The following is a 16,958-nucleotide window of genomic DNA, read 5'->3' as shown; positions in this document are numbered from 1 at the left end:
TGTCTACAGTTGCATATCTATTATGTATCTCTGTTATTCCTTGAGAATAAATTTAAATATAATTCAAGACTGAAGAATTGATTAATTTGTTTTGTCACATATGCTTAGAAATTTGATCACTTAAGATTAAATTTTTAAAAAGTATGCAAAGTTAAGGATTAACAGAAAAAAATAAATTCTTAATATTTTGTCTGATAAAGTAAAAATTAGTATATTTCTTTGAAGCATAAACTGTTAAATGAGGAATGACAAGGGTGAATTCTACTTTACTATGCTTTTGCCCATTAAAAACCAGTTTTCAAGCATAAGCAGTAATATTAGGGAATGAAGTATTTTGTATTTTTAAATACTTTTCTTTATTAACTCTCCTTAATAAGGGTGAATGAATTGTCTACATATAAAGTAACAGTCTCATTTTGTTACATGGCCCACTTAAATAGGGAAGCCTGAACTTCCCTTGGCTTTTGAGACTACACTCAAATTCATTGAGGACCAACATAATGCAGTGGAAAGAATATTGGGTATAACATCAAATTCTTGCTCTGCCCCAATGACCTCTTTGACATTAGGCAAATAACTTAGCCTTATAGGTTCTCAATTTCGTCACCTTTAAAATGAGGAGGTTAAATTAGATAGTTTCTATGTTATGATCTTAAATACTAAATCTGTTTTTATATGAATCAGGATAATTTTAGACCTTGATCAGAGAATGTTTAGAAATTTGAACCACACAAGATTATCATATATTTTGTTCTAAAAATGGACACAGTGGGATCACAAAAATATAGACTGTGGGCTATTCAATCAAATAACCAATCAATAGTCACTTGTAAGCATCTTCTTCATTCGAGACAATATTCTAGGCAAAGGGGAAGTTAAAAGTAAAACTGAAGCAATTATTGTCCACAGAGAGCTTTGATCTACATATATTGTTGTTGTTCATTCACTTAAATCATGTCTGATTTCTTATGACTCCATTTTGGAATTTTCTTGGGAAAGATACTGGAGTGGTTATTCATTATCTTCTCCAATTTATTTTACAGCTGAGTAAACTGAGGCAAACAGGGTTAAGTGAGTGGCCCAAGGACACACAGTTAGTAAGTATCTGAGATTAGATTTGCAATTAAAAAGATGAGTGGTCCTGACTTCAGATCCAGTGCTTTATCCATTTTGCAACCTAGTTATTCACATTCAACAAAAGATAGACACTTATTTAAAGATCATTATCTTTCCTCTGCCTCACAAGAAAAAAGTGAAATAAAGGAAATAGGAAGAAAATGTGGTAGAAAGGATCAAGACTGACCATCAACTCATTCATTGAGAAAGGAACATAAAGGGGAAGAAAAAACTCTTCTCTTCTGTTTAGTTATCTAGAAAAGAAAGATGGGAACAGGTTCTATGAGAAGGGAAGAAGTAACAGTGGGGTACTTATTAAAAGTCACAAGCCTAGAACTCCTCTTGTCCCTCAGCTCAAGTATGGGACAAAACCAAAAAGAGAGGTTCAGGATCAAAATCCAGGAAATTCTGCCAGCTCTTTTCAGTCAAACTGAATCACATACTTCTAATTTGTTTTAGGACTCAAATTACCCAATTCTATGGCAAGTAGGACATTCCTTTCTACTACATGGTCTGCTAGAGGAAGAAAAATGAGAATGAAAGGAATCTGACCCCATTCATATATAGGAAGCTACCTCCCTGATTCTAGTACACAAGATTCATTTGGGATCACATCTCTGGTTCAAGGAGGAATGCTGTTATTGATAAGGAGCTACAGATTCAACTCTCTCATACCTTGGAAAGTCTGACTTACAATTTTCTTGAGCTCACTGGGAAGAAGTCAGTTATTCCAAGGTCCCTTCCTTTTTACAGTTAGAACATCAGTTGTAAAACCTGGTAAGAACAAGAAATTAAAGTCAGGATTTCTTTGTAATAATACTAAAAATTGGACAGGTAAAAAATGGTGTTAACTCTTTATGATTGGGATAATTGAGATAGGAAATAGGCAATTTTTTGGCCTAAATTCTTATTGATCATGCAGGCCATTGATAAAAATGGCAGTGTTTTAACACTTGCATATTCTTTCAACAGTTCTAAATAGAAAAGTAATCTAATTTTTTCCTATTATACTCCAATACTATTGAATAAATCACGTACTATTGCATAATATCAAAAACAGTTATATTGAAAGAAGATTCAGTAGTATATACTTTAAAATAAGTTATAAGTTATTTATATAAATATATCTTTTGGAACATATCTCAGTCAGATTACAGAGAGCTAGCCCCATTAAATCTCTGGCAAGCTGGTTATTCATGTCTATTTTCAATCTTTTATCACTTTTAGTGACTAGTTAGTAAAATGACATGTTTCTAAAAACATTCTTTATAAAAGATTAAGTGATAACTTATTCGTTGACAACATTTTAGCAAGAAATATTTAATAAACAAGAAAATGCAAAAAAGAGGGCTTCCTCCTTCAGTGTGCATATATGCAAATTGGTAACATTGTATCAGACTGCTGTTCTTCCAATTCTACTGAAATTTGTGTTCCAGAACTATTTTTTTTCCTCCTAAAACCCAAATCTTGCAAAACCAAAACAAATCTGTTTAGGTTATGGAAGTAAGGAGAAAAAAAACTCTTGCTTAAATAGAAAAGTATTTATTCTGCAAGATGACTGTTTTTAAAGGAAAGGAAAGGAAATTGATCTGTCACAGATTAAATAATGTGCTTCTTTCAAAGATATGAATATTGATACATTAAATACAAATAATCTAGAAATGTATTATTGTTAGGAAAGTTGAGGGCATTTAGATGTTGGGGTCCTATGTAGGACACCAAAAAGGATGTTAATAGCAGAAATTTCATAACCCTGCTATAATTAATGATAAAAGAAGATATGAAAATAGGTCACTGACATGAAGGTGCCTATGGGTTCACTTCATAATAATAGTTATCCAGTATCCAATTAGGCTATATCATGATTGGTGGCATGACTTGCACAATTATGATTATTTTAATGAGGGGTAAGCTGTGCAAGGCATGCTTCTCACTTGCCTTTTTCCATCACCATTCTACCCATATCCTGATTTGATAGGAAGCAGGACATTTGGGGGTAGTCTAGATGCAGTGGGAGTTTCTTGGACTTTTAACTGATTTCTCTTCCTCCCTTTTCAGGGAATCATATCAGTACACCATCAATGCTGGGCAAGCACTGGCCTATGATTTCTAGCAATAGAATGACATAATCCAGTATATCTAAACCTGGCTCAGATCTAACTTGATCTGACTAATCATCAGTATGGTCTTTTTTTCTCAGACATTCCACCTTTAACCAAATGCTAAACCAAAGACTTTAGTTTCCTGGAAGCTGCTTGGCAGGTCATGGAAATAATGCTGCCAGATCACTAGTCAGTAGTGTTTCTGGTCAGAATTACAATGGTATCTGATCAGCCTCTAACTTCCAACTTTTGCTCTTGATTAATGAACATTCTTGGCAAATATTTTCACTTTGATCCATCTTGTACTGGTCCAAGAATTTCACTTTTAGTGACACAATAGGAATATTACCAGGCATGCTTCTTAATCATGGCCTCAGTTCTGAAAAACAAAATAGAACTGAGTCCTATTCTATTACTCCTCCCTGGGGTATCCAAGTGAATCAGACCTCCTCTGAATACTCTGATTTTTCTCAAAGTTAATGCTTCAGACATAGCTATAAGCATCAAGCGAGCTCTGAGAAGCAAAATCTATGATAGACAGTAGGTAGCCTTGTGGTGGACCACAAGCTTGATGCTAAGATCCAACCAGCTTTTTAACTGCAGTAACTTTAATATACACTATTGAAAATGGAATTACTGTGGCTATTGGCACCAGATTTGCCCTCCAATGGATCCTCATTAAAGGATTTAAACTCTACTCATTCCATTTACAGGACCATGAAAGAATCTTGTTATGTTATTTTACAGCACTACCTTCCTGGGTCAGAAGTGTGTAATTTTCATGTCTGCTGCCTTCCCTTGGATATGGTAGCTTTTTCTCAGGCTCTCTTTCCAGAATTGAAGCCTGATTATCCTCAAATATCTGAATTCACAAAAATGATGCTAATGGAACAAAGGATTTTAATACACTTAACACTTGTGGTTTATAGGGTTATGAATTTGAGGGACATAGCAACTCTTCAATGTCATCAGGTAATCACAGAGAATTTAAAAAGTTGTAGGATCCCCCCCCCAGTGTAGTATCTCATATGCCAATGAAATTCAAGAAGCTAGAACAAACAAACAAAAATATACTTAAATTACCATAATGATAAAGACATGGAGACAGACTCTGGAGAATGAGATTCTTCATCTTCTTACATACTGTAAAATTTTAAACTGTTCCTAACCTTGGATCACAAGTCCAAATCTGTATAATCTATATTAACTTTTCATTTAGATTTCATATTTCATTTCCTGTTGAACATTTCTATCTCATTTCCTTCATTATTCCAGTTTCTCATTCTCTGTTCATTTCAAATATCACTGATCACTTTTTCAAACCTCAATGGATCAATCACTGTGGTAACAATGTTTCAATGTTCAAGTTTATTTGTTTTCAGTGATTACTTTTTGCTCCATTTGCATTGCTGTAAAAATTGTGTAGATTTTTTTACTCACTTCACTTTTTATCATAATTAATTAGAATATTAAGCAGTAAAGAGATAGATCTTCCTTTCACACAATGATATTAGAGCTAAAATCTTACAACCATTTACAACTCCAAAATGTCATTAGAGTGGTCATAACCACACCCTTGTAAAATCAAATGATGTTTCCACCTTGTCTCATATATATGTATATATGTGTATATATATATATATATATGTATATATATATATAATTACCTATTTCTCTGAGATTTTCTTAATAGCCTCTGCATATTATAAACCACTCAAAAATTTTCTTTTCTGCAACTACTCACTATTTCAGTCTTTTGCTCAAGAAGCAGAGCAAAGATGGTGAAAGGAAATCAAGAACTTCCTTAAGTTCTACCCAGTTTTCCTCAGAAACAACATTAATCATGCCTCTAAATGGATTCTGGAGTGACTGAACCCACAAAAAAGACAGAGAAAAGCATTTTTTCAGCTTAACATATCTTGGAAGGGCTTTAAGAAAGATGTATCTCCCTAAAGTGAAAGAACAGAACTCAGCACCAGGAGCAGCAACTAACTTCGATGGGATGCAGAGGAATCCAATGGGCAGCTGTCAGCCACCCAGACAACTGACCTTGGCTCAATAGGCTATCTGTGAGGGTTCCAACACCAAGGTGAGCAGCAATCCCTGAGCATCCAGTGTAACTAGCTCCAGAAAACCCCAACACAATGAGCAAATCTCTACCATTGTCTCAATGCAGAAAGTCTGTGAGCAGACTCCCCCCCCCCAAAAAAAAAGAAGCTTGGGACAATGCTCCTTGTGATTCTGGAACAGAGTTCAAAATGAATAAGAAAAGTCAGAGAAAAGCCCCAATCATATAAAGCTACTATATTGATAAGGAAGATCATAACACCATCTTAGAAGAGAATAGCAAGGAAAAAGATACCACATGTGAAAGTCTAGAAGGGAATATAAATTGGTCTCAAATCCAAAAAGATCTGTTAGAAGAGCTCAAGAAGGATATCAAAATTCAAATGGAAAAACTGGGAAAAGAAATGCATGAGAAATTAAATACCTTGAAAAATAAGCACAAAAATAAACATAAGAAAACAATTCCTTTAAAAATGAAGTTGGGATGGGAGTTAGGTGGTGCAGCTCTGTAGTCGGGGGTGGGGGCTGATTTCAATTCTGGCCCCAGACATTTAATAATTACCTTGCTGGTGATGTTGGGTAAGTCACTCTTAACCCCATTGCCTTAAATAAATAAAATTCAAAACAATAATGTTGGCTGGATGAAAAAAGGAGATACAGAAGCTAACTGAAGAAAATAATTCCTTAAAAACTAGAATTGCACAAGTGAATGTTAATGACTATAAGACATCAAGAATCAGTCAAGCACAATTTTTAAAAATGAAAGGCTATAACAAAATGCAAAATACGTCATTAAAAAATAACTAACCTGGAAAGTAGATCCATGGGAAACAATTTAAGAATTATTGGACTATCTGAAATTGATATTCAAAAAAATAGCCTGGACAACATCTTTCAAGAAATCATCAAGGAAAATTGAGCGGTGAATGGTCTTTGAAAGCGTCCTCCAAACATCTCCTGACAGAAATTCCAAAATGAAAACTCCAATGAATATCATATCTAAGTTCCAGAGTTATCAGGTGAAGAAGAAAATACTGCAGACAAAGAGAAATAAACAATTCAAATACCAATGAGTTACAGTCAATATTACACAAGAATTGGCAGCATCAACATTAAAGGATAGAAGGACCTAGAATATGATATTCTGGAGGACAAAGGAGCTTGGATTACAACCTGGAATTAACTACCCAGAAAAATGAATGTACTCTTTTAGGGGAACAGATAGACATTCAACAAAATAGGTGACTTGAAAATTTTCTGGAAGAAAAGACCAGAGTTACCAAAAAAAATAGTAATTTTCAAATATGAGACTTGAGATAAATTAAAAGATAGAGGAAAGGAAAAAGAGTATTGTTCTAAAAGATTAAATTGTTTGCATCCCTACACAGGAGGATGATACTTGAATTCTTGATAATTCTATGAATATTACAAGGAATATATGTACAGAGTGTGGACATAAATTGATTTGATTGGATGATATAAGAAAAATTAGAACTATTTATAAGCTCTTCTCTTTGCTTACCTTTTCTCTGCATTTATTTTCTTCTAATCTCCATTTACACATTCACATCTCCATTGCATCACTTTCTCATTTTGCCTCAATGGTATCATATGGGCATGGGCCAATGTGAAAACATTAAGTTCTAGAAGGACCAAGAGAGGCTCCATGTATAAAAGATACTCTCTGAGAGGAGACTTGAATAAAGGACAAGAACTGAAAAAGTGGAGCCATTCCAGGTATGTCAGACAACATTTCTAAAAACAGAGAGTGAAATGGAATGCTGTATTTAAGAAATGGCAAGTAGGGGCTGCTAGGTGGCGTAGTGGATAAAGTACCAGCCTTGGAGTCAGGAGTACCTGGGTTCAAATCTGGTCCCAGGCACTTGATAATTACCTAACTGTGGGGCCTTGGGCAACCCACTTAACCCGATTTGCCTTGCAAAAAAAAAAAAACAACAAAAAAAGAAAGAAATGGCAAGTAACTATTTTTTCTGTAATGTAAAAAAGAAAAATAGAATGAATTATTGGTCACTGTTAGGCAGAGTAACAGGAGCAAAACAGTGAAATGAAATGTAAAATTGAGAAAAGTTATCTCCGTCTAGGTTTGGATAATTCAGTTTCTTAGAATCCTCAAATCAACTCAAGATGAAGACCTATCATATTTTTTCTGCCCAACAATTAACAATAGTCTTCACTTTTCAATCATTCCTCTAACTGGTAAATTAGATAGAACACTTGACTTGAAATCAAGAAGACATCAGAAGTTCAAATATGGTCAATTATGTGACCCTGGGCAAATAGCTTAACCCTGTTTGCCTCCATTCCTCCTCTGTAATATAGGTTGGAGAAGGAAGTGATTGATTAACCACTTTAGCACCCTTTCCAAAATATTCCAAATGGGGTCATGGAATCAAGCATAACTGAAATAACAACAAAAATTAGTATTCATTCAAACTGATGAATGAGAATCAAGCATCTAAATTAAATTATAACATATGGTGAAGGTATATTTCTTCAGTGAAAACAATTATTTAGAATAAAATCTTGAATTTTCCCCAACCCTTCTTATATATAATATATATATGTGTGTATATGTACATATATATTATATATTTCCATACAAGTAAGGACAACACATTTTGCAACATCCCCTCTCTAATTTAAATGGGATAATACAAAATAATTTTCAAAGAGATTTTTTTCATTCCATTAGCATGGCTAAATAACTCAATAAACTGCTATTGAGATCTAAATATCAATGTTCTGCCTTAATTTTCTATATTATGAGAATTGTAAAATGAGCATAAGAAGTACCTTAGTACATGCCTGTCAGTCAACAGAAATGTTTTTTGTAACATCATTTGTATATTCCCCAGCCTAGTATTATTTCACTGTCAAAAAGCATTTGTTAAACAAAAAATTGCATGTGATCCTATATTAGGTGGAGCAATGAATAAGAGTTTTACACTTGGAATCCAGAAGACTCATCTTCCTTAGTTCAAATATGACCTCAGATACTTACTAGCTAACTATATTACTTTGGGCAGGTCACTCATAACCAGAAAGGAGGCCTTGGTTTTCTCATCTATAAAATGAACTGAGGAAAGAAACAGCAAATCACAATTGAAATTACTGAACAAGAACATCAAAGCCCTATTCTAGATGCTGAACAAAGAAAGATATACATATCTGTCTTCTTAGAACTTATTAATGAGACTATCTAGCATGATTGTAGATACAAATGTATAAGACAGAAAGCAACACATTGTTATTAAATGAGTACATGAATTTATGATAAGGGGAATAACCTAAAGTTCAAATTGCTTTCCTTAAGGATAGGGAGAAAGGCAAAGGACAAAACTGGGAAAAATCAAGGTGAATATATTTGAGGGAACTGTCCAACCAGAAGGAAATGATTGAAATGAAGGTAAGACTGAAAGAAAGCCCTGAGCACTTTTCCTATTAATATAAGAAGGTTTCATATAGCTATACTTTTCAGAATGTCAAACTGCTTCCTGACATAAATGTTTATATTTTTAATACCAGTCTTCTTCCATTAATACTATATGGCTACAACCATGTAAGACACTACAGTCTACAAAGAAATAAAGTTATAGCAATAAATACCCAAAGGGCAATTGAGAGATTCCTTTCAACCTAAATTGGCTGTAGCCAATAGAAGTCTGTTATGACTTCTGCCCTAGTAGTTGTATAAGGGATATCTTTGCCCAGATATACATAATTATAAGGGTAAGTAGGCTGCTTAAGTATGGAAAGTGAGAAATAACAAATGCACAAAAGTCCTGAGTCCTGCTCTGATGCCCATAAAATATAAAAAAGATTTAGTGAAAGACTTACAGCTCGTTGGAGTTAGATATTTTGTGACAGTTGTATGGGAATACATGGACACAAAATGAGAAGACATGGGTGGGTTCCAATCTGTTCCAATATAAGAAAATGTACATCATTGTCATCTAAGAATAAAGACCTGTAATATGAGAAACTCTATTGTGGAAGAAAATATTTCAGAAATTTTATGTTCAAAGTGAGAGAGGAGGATGAGGAGGGGTAGAGAAAGGATGAAGTTTTGTTTTCTATCTTGTTTATACATAACTTTTTGTTTTGTTTGTTTTTGTTTTACCTGCTTCTTCATTATTGGATAATTAATTCCTAAAGATCAGTGAATTGCTTTTTGTTGTTGTTCCCCAGTACATAGCACATAGTTGGATCTCATTAAATGTTTGTTGACTTGTTCTGATTTGACTTCAGAGAACTCTCAGGATTATTCTAGCTTTTGTCACTTAAAACATTTCCTCTATACCTATTCATGCCATTATATTTCGTATTCATGCACAATCCTAGCAGGCATATGTGGGGAGTCTATACAGAAACCTGAATAGAAGAAGGAATAACTAAAATAAACAGATGGGTGGGCAGGAAGGAAATAATATTAATTAGAGAAACAGATAGTTTATCCAGAGAGACAACTTAAAGAGTTTAGGGCAAACATAAATGTTAATAGATGAAAACTTCTGAAAGATTGTAGTTTCATGAATAAATATTCTTGAATCATAATCATCATCATCATCAAAGCAACAACAATAATGAACTAGCATTTATGAACATTTACCATGAGCCAGGAACTGTGCTAAGTATTTACAAATAATGTTTCATTTTATCATCTTATTACAGAGTGTGTGAGAAAATTAAAAGGAACATGGCAGTCTTCTGAATAAATGGACCATTTGGCCTGAAAAGTGCACTTCTTCAGGACAAAAATACCTACAAAAAAGAGAACTCACAAATATGAATTACAGTGGTTGGAATGAATGGAAAAGAAATGGTAGAAACTACAGGAGAAAAGTCTGTTGTATTTGACTAATCTGAGCACTATCAAAGTGAGAAATTTACCAGCAATCATGAATAGTTGTTCTTGTCAGCCTCCTGATGACCTTTTAAGTAAAAAAAGGAAACTTGCTTTCTGAGGAAACATGCACTCCTTTAGGAATTGCTTTAAAGCAGGTAGAGAAGTCCAAAAGGTATCTCTTAAAATGAATGATCCTAAATCTTTAAAATCCTTTACAAATATCAACTTCTTGTTTATAAAATACAAATTCAGAGAGTAGACTTAAAAATAAGAATTGAAGAAATATTCAATAATCCTGTCCATATATGACTTGATAAAAATTAAACATGCTGTATATATTCACACAAATTTATTCTTCTTAAAAAACACAAGATGTAAGAATTGAGTTCTCACAGGAATTCATCTGATCCCCATTACCCATATGTGAGAGTTTATGTTACTAAGTGGTGTGAATTTCACTGTTACATACATGGTATGTGTGTACTATGTCTATTCAAAAATAATTGCATATTTAACATGACTGAATTCCAACTATGTGCTTGATGGAATTTAGAACAATGTGTAACAATCCCTAGACCAAAATATAAAACTGAAATGCTTATTTCATCTGGAAGAACATTTTTTTTCTAAATTCTATGCTTGAAGCTTAAACATTTTAAGAAAAAAAAAAGCTTTTAAAACCATAAAACATAAGGTGCTATTTGAAGTATTGTGAAGATTAAATGATCATACATCCAGATATGTAAGCAACCTTAAAGACAATCTTACTTTTTCCTCTCCATCCCCCCCATACGTATACCCCCCCCCCCAGTTTTCTCCTTTATAGATGAAACAACTTCTACATTAAAATTCAATATTAAAACAAGAAAAGTCAGACCACATTATTGTCTGGCTCAAAAAAATTTAGTAGCTCATTATTGTCTCTTGAGGGCAGAGAGGTGGAAAAATGGATAGAGCTCTAGGCTTGGAATCATGAATGCTCCATTTTCATAAGTTGAAATTTCATCTCAGACACATACTATCTATGTGATCCTGGGTGAGTATTTAACCCAGTTTATCTAGGTTGCCTCATCTATAAAATGAGCTGAAGAAGGAAATGGCCAACCATGTCAATATCCTTGCCAAGAAGACCCCAAATAGACTTCTGGGGAAGAGCCAAGATGGCAGCACAAAGCTAGGAAGTTTCCAAAAACAACTTTAAATGAAGTTTCTATACATACCTTAAAAGTTCAGATCATAACAAAAAAAAAGATTGAAACAAGTTCTCAAAACAACATATTGTGGAGGAACTTCAGTAAAGGTCTTACTCTTTTCAGGAAGAGAAAATTATAGCCCAGAATAGAAGGAGAGAAGGAAAGCCAGAAAGAGTCTTTTAGCCACAGCACAGCTCAGGTCAAGATTCAGCAAGCCAACAAAATATATTATGCTTCAGCATAAGTGGAAAAAAAGTAGTTGTAGTAATCCTGATCTCAGATAATATAAAAACAAAAGTAGATCTCATTAACAGAGATAAGGAAGGAAACTACATCTTTTTAAAAAATGCCATAAGCAATGAAATAAAATCACTATTAAACATATATCCACCTAGATGTCTAGAGGAGAAACTAAATGAATTCCAAGGAGATATAGACAGCAAAATGATAATAGTAGGGAAACTCAAGCTCCCTCTTTCAGAGTTAGATAAATCTAACTTCACAAAAAATAAGAAGGAAGATAAGAAGGTGAATAGAATGTTAGAAAACTAAGCTATGATAGACCTGTAGAGAAAATTTAATGGAGTTGGAAAGGAATATGACTTGTCTTTTGCAGTAAATGGCACCTTCACAAATGGACCATATACTAGGGCATAAAAATCTCACAACCAAATGCAGAAAGAAAACAAAACAATTCAGTGCATCCTTTTCAAATCATGATGTAATAAAAATTAAATGGAAATTGAACAATGTAATTATAAAGAATGAGTGGATTAAACAACAAATCATGAGAATAATCAAAAGCTTCATCCAATACAATGACAATGATGAGATACTGTGGTATGTAGCCAAAGCAATTTTTAGGAGAAATTTTATATCACTAAATGCTTATATGAATAAAACAGAGAAAGAGAAAAACCAATGAATTGGCATGCATTTTAAAAAGCTGGAAAAAAATTTAAATTCCCAATAAAATTAAATTCCCAAATTAAGTGTTAAAAATCAAAAAAATTAATAAAAATGAAAGTATGAAAGTCATTGAAGTAATAAATGAGTTGATTTTTTGAAAAACAATGAAATAGAAAAAAATAGTTAATATGATTAAAAGGGGAAAAAAGAAGAAAAAACAAATTACCAATATGACAAATGAAAAGAGTGAATTCATCACCAATGAGGAGAAAATAAACATAATAACTCAGAGCTATATCATCTAACTGTATGGCAACAAATTTATCCAGATTAAGAGAAGAGGAAATAAATATACTTAAATAGTCCAATTTCTGAAAAAAATAAATTGAAGAAACCATCAATAAACTCTCTAAGAAAAAGTCTTTAGGACCAGATGGATTCTGCTGAATACTACCAGAGGTTTAAGAAATAATTAATTTCAGTTCTAGGGCAGCTAGGTGGCACAGGGAGATAGACCACTAATCTGACAGTCAGGAGGATGTGAGTTTAAATCTGGCCCGAAACACTAGACATTTACTAGCTGGCTGATCTTGGAGAAGGCACAATCCTGCTTGCCTCATAAACCAGGGATATCTCCATTTGTCCTGATTCATATCTGACCATTGGACCCAGGTGGTTCTGGGGGAGAAAATAAGGTTGGTGACTTAGCATAGCACCCCATTGCTCAAATCGACCTCATATTCTTGTCATGGCATCACTTCTCTTGATGTCATGCTCTTCTTCAGTAATGAAGAACAACTTCTGTTCAAGATGGCAAAGAGAATGTGCTAAGATCTTCTGGCTTTCCCTCAGAAATAATATGAAAGAATCCTCTTAACAGAAATTCAAATGACAAAACCCAGAAAAAGAATCAAGGAGAAGAACATCTACCAAAAATTTCTATCTCAGGCGAGCTTGGGTGAGCCGAGGACAAAGAGTAGAGAGTCAGCCCAGGGAAGGCTGGTTGAAGCTCAAGGACCAACTTAAGCCTGGGATGCTTTGGCAGTAGGAGGGTTCATCTGGGAAGTCCAGCTGGGTTGGAGGGCAAGTTCCAGCACAGATAAGGCAGTGAGCCTTCATGGGATCACATGGGCTTCAAGGATCCATGAGTTCCATACTTTCAGCATGACACTCTTCCTAGAACACAGTAATAGCCCTCTCATCTGAAACCCACAGGCTCAGGTGTGGGCAGTAGAGCTCCTTCAGCTGAATAGGGAGATTAACTACCTCATCCCAGGGCCCAGCCCCCATTGTTCAAGGAAAACAATATCTGGCTGTGCCCCCACCCCCTCTAGCCCTACAGAGAGGGCCTTAAATCAAGGTCACATATACTCCAGAGAAAGCAACCACACCCCCTACTGATTGGCCCACATGGAATTATTAAACCCAGTGATCAAAGCCTCTAGGAATTTCAAGACCAAAGTTCTGTGAACCAGCCCCTCCACCATCACAAGATCTTAGGAAAATGAAGAAATGCCATTTAAAAGGGCGGTCCATTGAAAACTAACTTGAAGGCAAAGGTCCTAAATCAGAGAGATCTAGAACTTCTGAGGAGAAAATGAATTGATCTTCATCCCAGAAAGACTTCCTAGAAGATATCTGGAAGGAGTTTAAAAATCAATTGGGAAAATTGGGAAAAGAAACTCAAGAGAAAATCAACAACTTGCAAAAGAAAATTAGCATCTCACAACATGAAAACAAATCCTTGGAAAATACAGTTGGACAAATGCAAAAATAAAGTAATTCTCTCAAATCCTCAATTGGCAAAATGGAAAACTTTTCCAAAAATAGCATTGACCAATTGGAAAAGGAATTGCAAAAAGGTAAATGAAGAAAATTCATCTCTAAGAAGAAGAATGGAATCTGTGGACACTAATGACTTATTTTTTTAAATTTATTTTTATTAAAAGATATCATTTGAGTTTTACAATTTTCCCCCCAATCTTGCTTCCCTCCCCCCAAAACCTGCACAGAAAGCACTCTGTCAGTTTTTACTTTGTTTCCATGTTGTACCTTAATCTAAACTGGGTGTGATGAAGAGAGAAATCATATCCTTAAAGAAGAGAAGTCTCCGAGGTAGCAAGATGAGACAATAAGATATCTGTTTTTTTTCTAAATTAAAGGGAATAGTCTTTGCACTTTGTTCAAATTCCACAGCTCCTTATCTGGATACAGATGGCACTCTCCTTTGCAGACAGCCCAATATAGTTCCCGATTGTTGCACTGATGGAATGGGCAAGTCCTTCAAGTTTGAACATCACTCCCATGTTGCTGTTAGGATGTACAGTGTTTTTCTGGTTCTGCTCATCTCACTCAGCATCAGTTCATGCAAATCCCTCCAGGTTTCCCTGAAATCCAATTCCTTCTGGTTTCTAATAGAACAATAGTGTTCCATGACATACATATACCACAGTTTGCTAAGCCATTCCCCAATTGAAGGACGTTTACTTGATTTCCAATTCTTTGCCACCACAAACAGGGCTGATATAAATATTTTTGTACAAGTAATGTTTTTACCTTTTTCATCATCTCTTCAGGGTATAGATCCAGTAGTGGTATTGCTGGGTCAAAGGGTATGCACAATTTTTGTTGTCCTTTGGGCATAGTTCCAAATAGCTCTCCAGAAGGGTTGTATGAGTTCACAGCTCCACCAACAGTGTAGTGGTGTCCCAGATTTCCCACAACCCCTCCAAAAATGAACATTATCTTTCCTGATCATACTGGCCAATCTGAGAGGTGTGAGGTGGTACCTCAGAGAAACTTAAATTTGCATTTCTCTAATAATTAATGATTTAGAGCATTTTTTCATATGGCTATGAATTGCTTTGATCTTGTCATCTGTAAATTGCCTTTGCATATCCTTTGACCATTTGGCAATTGGGGAATGGCTTTTTATTTTAAAAATATGACTCAGTTCTCTGTATATTTTAGAAATGAGTCCTTTGTCACAATCATTAGTTGTAAAGATTGTTTCCAAATTTTCTACATTTCCTTTGATCTTGGTTATATTGGTTTTATCTGTGCAAAAGCTTTTTAATTTAATGTAATCAAAATCATCTAATTGGTTTTGGTGATGTTCTCCAAGTCTTCCTTAGTCATAAACTGCTCCCCTTTGCATAAATCCAGCAGGTAGACTAGTCCTTGATCTTCTAATTTGCTTATAGTATTGTTTTTTATATCTATGTCCTGTAACCATTTGGATCTTATCTTGGTAAAGGGTATGAGGTGTTGGTCTAATATAAGTTTCTTCCATACTAACTTCCAATTATCCCAACAATTTTTATCAAAGAAGGAGTTTTTATCCCAATGGCCGGACTCTTTGGGTTTATCAACCAGCAGATTACTATAATCATCTCATGCTTTTGCACGTAGTCTATTCCACTGGTCCGCCACTCTATTTCTTAGCCAATACCAAACAGATTTGATGACTGATGCTTTATAATATAATTTTAGATCAGGCAGGGCTAAGGCACCTTCTTTTGCACTTTTTTTTCATTAAGCTCCTGGTAATTCTTGACTTTTTATTTCTCCATATGTATTTACTTACAATTTTTTCTAACTCATTAAAGTTATTTTTTGGAATTTTGATTGGTAGGGCACTAAACAGATAGTTTAGTTTTGGTAGAATTGTCATTTTTATTATATTAGCTCTACCTATCCATGAGCCGTTGATATTTGCCCAGTTCTTTAAATCTGATTTAATTTGTGTGAGAAGTGTTTTATAATTGTTTTCAAAAAAGATTCTGAGTCTGTCTTGGCAAATACACTCCCAAATATTTTATATTGTCTGAAGTTACTTTGAATGGGATTTTTCTTTCTAAATCTTCCTGCTGTTTCTTGCTAGACATATACAGAAAAGTTGAGGATTTATGAGGGTTTATTTTATAACCTGCAACTTTGCTAAAATTGCTAATTGTTTCCAGTAGATTTTTGGATGATTTCTGGGGATTCTCTAGGTAGACCATTATGTCATCTGCAAAGAGTGAGAGTTTTGTCTCTTTCTTCCCAATTCTAATTCCTTCAATTTCTTTTTCTTCTCTAATTGCTGATGCTAACATTTCTAATACAATATTGAATAGTAGTGGTGATAGTGGGCACCCTTGTTTCACCTCTGATCTTATTGGGAATGCCTCTAGGCTCTCCCCATTGAATATAATACTTGTTGATGGTTTCAAATAGATACTGCTAATTATTTTAAGGAACAGTTCATTTATTCCTACACTCTCTCATGTTTTTAATAGGAATGGATGCTGTATTTTGTCAAAAGCTTTTTCAGCATCTATTGATATGATCATATGGTTTCTGATAGGTTTGTGGTTGATATAATTTAGTACATTAACAGTGTTCCTTATATTGAGCCAACCCTGCATTCCTGGAATAAATCCTACTTGATCATGATGTATTATCCTAGTGATGACTTGTTGTAATCATTTTGCTAAGATTTTATTTAGGTTTTTTGCATCTATGTTCATCAGGGAAATAGTTATATAATTTTCCTTCTCTGTTTTAACTCTTCCTGGTTTAGGTAACAGTACAATATTGGTTTCATAGAAAGAGTTAGGCAGAGTTCCATCTTCCCCTATTTTTCTAAAGAGTTTATATAGGATTGGAACCAATCGTTCCTTAAATGTTTGGTAGAATTCACTTGTGAATCTATCAGGCCCT

The sequence above is a fragment of the Macrotis lagotis genome, chromosome 6, assembly GCF_037893015.1.
Source record: "Macrotis lagotis isolate mMagLag1 chromosome 6, bilby.v1.9.chrom.fasta, whole genome shotgun sequence".
NCBI lineage: Eukaryota > Metazoa > Chordata > Mammalia > Peramelemorphia > Peramelidae > Macrotis > Macrotis lagotis.
The sequence above is the reverse complement of the archived record's forward strand: the minus strand, read 5'-3'. Positions refer to the sequence as shown.